This window comes from Chinchilla lanigera, unplaced genomic scaffold (assembly GCF_000276665.1).
Source record: "Chinchilla lanigera isolate Chin_1 unplaced genomic scaffold, ChiLan1.0 scaffold00129, whole genome shotgun sequence".
NCBI classification, from domain to species: Eukaryota; Metazoa; Chordata; class Mammalia; order Rodentia; family Chinchillidae; genus Chinchilla; species Chinchilla lanigera.
The window spans coordinates 435,951-441,565 of NW_004955530.1; the positions used below are offsets into that span (position 1 = coordinate 435,951).

At 50.8% G+C, this 5,615-nt stretch overlaps 1 protein-coding gene across 3 annotated transcripts in view; it reads left to right on the top strand.

Annotated features, from left to right (window-relative positions):
• The first annotated feature begins 567 nt into the window (after positions 1–567).
• Positions 568–5,615, top strand: part of Mgat1 (mannosyl (alpha-1,3-)-glycoprotein beta-1,2-N-acetylglucosaminyltransferase) — a 15,779-nt gene continuing 10,731 nt past the window's right edge. The window contains exons 1-2 of one of the 3 annotated variants that reach the window (XM_005410101.2): positions 568–752; positions 1,766–2,185. The gene's annotated coding sequence lies outside the window, so the exon portion shown is untranslated. Of the gene's footprint in view, positions 753–785; positions 900–1,057; positions 1,386–1,765; positions 2,186–5,615 lie in introns of those variants that run through there. The other 2 variants (XM_005410100.2, XM_005410102.2) reach the window with 2 other exon arrangements.

The following is a 5,615-nucleotide window of genomic DNA, read 5'->3' on the forward strand; positions in this document are numbered from 1 at the left end:
ATGGTATCTGGGGTCCCCATTTGTGTATTTTCAATTACCAACGCAGAGCAGGTACAGCCAAGGGCTACGGGGGGCAATTTTCATCAATAACCTTGCCCTTTTCTCTTTTTAGCCAAGGAAGGTCCTGCCTTATGCAGAGACTCAGAAAAAGTGATAAAGTAAAACAATTTTCTGCGGTATTGCTAGACAGAGCTCTCGACACAGGAACAGGTAAACACAGCCGTCCGTGGTGCTTCCTCAACTGGGTTTCGCCGGAGAAGGGAGCTGCCTGCCTGAGACTTTAGAAGCTCTGTCAGGGAGCCGTTGCTAGGCGACCTCGACCCAAAGACCCACGAGGCACGACGCGCAGGCTCCGCCCCCACTTCCGCGCTCCTCGCTCCGCCCCCACCGAGTTCAGCCGGGTTTGGCGTCCCGGCGGCCAAGCGGGTGACAGGCCCACGCCCGCTACGCATGCGTCTTTCTTCTCGCGCGGCGCAAGGGAACGCACGCTCCCTCTCAGGGCTTTCGCCTTGGTCCCGCCCCCTCTTGTACTGAGCCCGCAGCAGCGTCTCTCACCCAGATCGGGTTTGGCCCACAGTTCGTCTTCAATCCTGTGAACAGTGTAGAACCTCCAGTGCTGCAGACCGCCTCCCGGCTTCCCGCCGTGGCGGCAGTGACGGGCAGGGGTCCGGGATGGAAGAAGCTGGATGTGGGAGGATGCGGCGGCTGTGGGCCCACTTCCGGAGGATGGGCGGAAGTGGCTGCAGCGGAGGGTGGGCGGGGGAAGGTGCTCCGGGGGAGGGCCGGGCCGCCCGGGGCCGAGGGGGTGGGGCCTGGGCCGGCGGTGGGGACTCGGCTGGGCCCAGACTGGGACCAGGCCGGCAAAGGTTTCCAGCCCGCTTACAGTAGGGAGGGTCCAGGTAAGGAAGCCGCGAGCTGAAGGAGAGGGTCGTCAGCGCGGCAGAGGGATGGGGCTCGGCACCCGGGGAGGGTCGCAGCATCACACCCCTGCTGTGTGAACTTAGAAACGCGGGGTTCGGGGGACAAGGGTGGGAGGAGTTAAATCCTTGTTGGGGAAGGGGGTTATGAGGACGCCACGCCCCTACAGGAAGGAAGGGAGTGTGTGTAGGTGTGTGTTGGAATAAACTTAGGCGGGGCCGCAGAGGTGGGCTCCGCAGTGAGACCTTAGAATGCTGGGGCTACTGCAGGCAGGACTCAGGCCTTGGAGCTTCCGGAAGAGTGCTCTCGGCAGTGGCCCTGTGAAGTTTGACAGGGATTGAGAATTTATCTCAGGCACAGTTTTCAAAGCAGAAGGGGAGGTGAAGGTTGAAGAAAAGGGAGCAGAGAATGCATGTGGAAGAAGCCAGCATCTCAGTCTGGAAAGGATTTAGTTCAGTTGAAAAGAGGTGGTAGATTAAAGTACTGAATACCCTAAGAAGCTTGAGAGATTTGAATAGTGCTTTAGATGAGAGGATGATGTGCTTTTTTGTATTTCTTATAATACAGGCTGCACACAGTCAATGTTTTTGGTTACTTTTCTGTACTGAGAATAAGTACAACTCTTAGTCTGAGCCATAGGCATATGCCCATACTGATAAGTGTATTTTGTGGTACAAAATGTAAATGAAGTAGGTACTTTGTGTAACCTTAGAGGTATTTAAGGATGAGGTGTTGGCAATACAGCACAGTAAAGAAATGTACTTTAAATATGGAGGGGAAACTAGAAAGTCTTAAGAATCCCTTTGGATATACCCTAGATTATATTGTCATGTTTTTTGTTTTACAGGTTACCACACAAATCAGCCTCCAGGCCATGCTGTTTTTAAGGTCTGTTTCTTCTGTTGAGCCTCAGCAGAAGACCGATGGACCAGTCCTCATAGTGGATGACCTCGCCTGCCCGACCAACAGATGGGATAGTACCTCGGATCTGTCCGTCACTGGCCTCTGAATTTAACAAACCAGCTGAATGAAGGAATGTAACAGCCTCCTGGGAAGGACTTTGAAATCTGCAAGGGGGGGGGAGGGGCCTGGACATACCCCTTCCCCCCAGACTCCTCTGCCTCAGGGTCCACTCAGCCATGGACTTTGGACCGGGGTAAGAGAAACTGCACATTTTTTGGTGGATTTTACTTGGATTCTCAGTTTTGGAAATGGAATGCTGAATGGAGGTTTGATGTTCTCCATGGGAGCAACTGAGAGGAGAAAGGTAAGATTCTTGTCTCATTTCTCACTTAGTGCCTTGCTTTTGTGCAGAAAATGTTGAATGGGGAACTCCAGGGATACTGCCTTTCAGGAAGGACACCATCTGCATCCAGATGAGAACCCTTTTCCTAATGGTACACGGAAACTTCACCTCTCTTTCAGTCTTTCTGGATACAAACTTGTTTCCATCCTTTCCATACCAAGGCCAGAAAGGTACCTAGTAGAGGATTGTGAATAATTGGGATTTTGAGGTTAGCTTAGTGAGGTTAGGCCAAGGAGAAGATGAAAAGAATTCAGGTTCATGAAGGGATGTTAGATTAGAGTACTTTTAAAGCCCTTTCCATCAGTGAGATAATAGGATTTGAAGTCAATTTGGGCTAAGACTCTGAAAGGGATTACTGAGGGCAGGGTAGGCTGTTCTCTTGGGGAGCTCACTGAATATGACAGTGGGAGAGTGTTGGAGGTGGGAAGTATTCTAGATAATCTCCTAAACTGTCTCCTCCTTCCTGTTAACGCAGGTTAGGGCATGAAACCTCATGAAACGTAGAGAAACAACCCAGATTTGGGGACTAATGGGATTTGTTTTCTGGCTTTGACTTTCTTGGTCCATGTGCAAGCCTAGATATGTTGAATAACCTCTGCCATGTTTTCCTCTTCACTTGCAAAATGTTGATAACTAATGTTCTAGGAGTGCCTAGGACAATGTGCATATAAATCAGTAACATTGGCATCACTTGATATACCTGTTTGTTACACAAAGAAAAGCTTTAAATGAGGATTTCTGTTCTTCTGTATTGAATTAGTGTGCTGGCAAAAGGCTTAGATGTCCTTAATTAAAAGCCTGTCCTGAATTTGTCTCGTTTTGTTGCCGTTAATACCTGGGATCATCCTGTTATACAAAGGTAAACATTTTAAGGAGAATTTAACTGCGTTGGCCCGAAAAGTCTCCATTCAGTTTGACAGTGTGCCTCTTGGGGTAGCAGGTTAAAAAGAGGTGGAAGGAAGTTGGAGTCCCAAGAGCCAAGCATGTAGTTAATAGATGGAACTTCATGTCTTGAGATGAGCCCTGAACCTTTCCTTCCTGTGCCATATTGTACTGTTAGGGTCTTTAAGATGACACATGTTTTCAGACTGCTATCTCTTAGCCATTCATATTTTTGCAGGATGTATTAGTAAGTAAAACAAACCTGTTCATAGTTACCTTCTTACCTCCTGCCTGCGCCTTCCTTGAGCTCAGTTACCTGTGCCAACATGCCTGTATTTCTTAGAGAAGCAAACAGCAGAAAGGAAAGTTGGTGCCCAGTATTAGGAGTTTTGAGAGACAGCATGGTACTGTTGCCTGGGTGGGTTGGTAAGTTTGGTAAGTTTCCAACATTTCTTTGCCTCTCACTAGCTGAGTAACATCTGGCCCTCACATTCCCTAGGGGCTGGTAACAGCACCTGAAAATTCTATATTTATGCTTACTTTTCTGTTGATTTCTTTCTTTTCTCCCCCTTGGTGGTCACTGCCTCCCCTGCAGGCCTGGGAAGAATCACTGACCTTGAGCTTTTCTTTCTCTTCTGGTCTGATGCCTAAGGCAGCTCTTTTGAGGCCAGGCTGCTGCTGCTGGTGAAGCTGTGGGTCTCAGGGCAGGTGTGTTACTTCCTCCAGCTTCACCTTTCAAATTTTTGGTACCAGGCTTTGCTTAGGCACAGGATCCCTCAGGTCTGTGGGAATCCATCTCTCGGATTCTACATTGTGTGGAAGGTTTTCCTTATCCTACCCAGGAGGCTCTACTCTCCTGGAAGTCCCTTCAACATGCAAGTGAAGATGTTTTCTGTTTGTATAGTGCTTGTATAATGTGAAGCATCCAGTCTGTTGTGTCAGTTTTCCCTCACCAGTTTCTTGTGAGGAAGGCTGAGTGGGAAGGATTCCCTGAGGGTATAGTGGCAGGTGCTGAAATCACCTGTGGAATGCTGAGCTGCTTCTACAGCATCTGACCTGACAGGGACCCCTCAGCTCTACTGTAAAGCTTTAGGGAGAGAAACTATAGACTCCCTTGTAAGACTCCCTCTTCAGTGAACCAGACTTTGTCTCCTCTGTCAGAGTACTTACTCAGCCCTCCACTTGATTTTATTTTAGCCCCTCACTTCCATGCAGTGCTTTAAGATGCAACCCCCTGCACTGCCCCCCAACCCCCCCCCCATTCTTCATTGCTGTGTAGCGTTCCTGGTTAAATGTAGAAGCAAATTAGTGAGCATTCACTCAGGAGCAGACAACAGAGTTCTGGCTGATTGTGCTCTGCACACCTTGGGGAAGCCTGTAGGTTGGAGATGGTCTGATGTCAGGAGTGTGTTCTGATCATACAACAGCCGTCCTGCCCCGGAAAGTCACCTGTGGGGTGGCTCGTACTTTTTAGCTCCTCATCTTCACTTCTTAGGGTGAGATGGTGAGAGGAGTGGGTTGGGGGAGCTGAGGCTTCTGCAGGGGTCAGGCAGGGGACGGACCCCTGTTGGTGTGACGGGACAGGGTCAGTGGTGTAGAGGTGAGTGGATAGTAGGGGCTCCCAGACACCACTGTGAGTTCCAGAGTGGCTCCTCATGGTACCTGAGTTGCACAGAGTGGGCCATCCTGGTACCCAGGGCTCAGACCTCAGAGAAATTCTCTCTGCTCTGGAGTCACTGTGGACCTCTTAGAAAGGTGCTGGAGCCTCTGGTCTTGCGAAGCTTGCCTTCTTCCCTCTTAAGACTTTGTGGCTCAGGTCACAGGTCAGCCTGGGTCCTGAATCTCCCCACCACTTTTTCTTGGGATTTCTTGCTGTCATCCTCTCTAAAGTACCAAAAGGGTATAAACATCTAAGCTTTTCCAGGGCTATCGAAAAGCCTATGATTGATTCCTTCCTTAGGTCTGGTGGTCCTCCTGCCCCTCAAGTGGGCCTTTCTCAGCTTTTTCAGTCAGAATTAGCAGTGCACTTACAAAAGAAAAAACGAAACAACACCAGGCTCTTGACTGCCTTTGGCAACAAGTGTTGCCTCCCTGGCTTCCTTTGGCGCCCTGGTGCCTGTTCCTAATCTCCGCACTTCTCGTCCCCTTGGGGTTGGGGATAAGAGTTGGCTCCCTGATCTTTGGCTCGGGCTGTGCTCTTCGCTTCATCCAGGGGCACCTTACATGTGTAGGTTTACCCTACATTTGAACCCTACTCCACCAGCACTACCTGTCCTCCCCAAAAGCCACTGCGCCGCAGACTTCCGGGCTGGGGAGCGGAGCCGCCCAGGCTCTGAGGGTGTGCTTGGGTCGGGTGTGCCCGCGAGTTGAGACCTGGAGCGGAACAGCGGGCGTGGAAGTGCCCGCTGTAGGTGCTGCCTCCGAAGTTGGGGCGGGGGAGAACTTGGGCGACTGCGAGGTCTGGAGGCGGCGGGGAAGGGGGGTGGAGTCTCGGCCGCGCGGGCGGGGG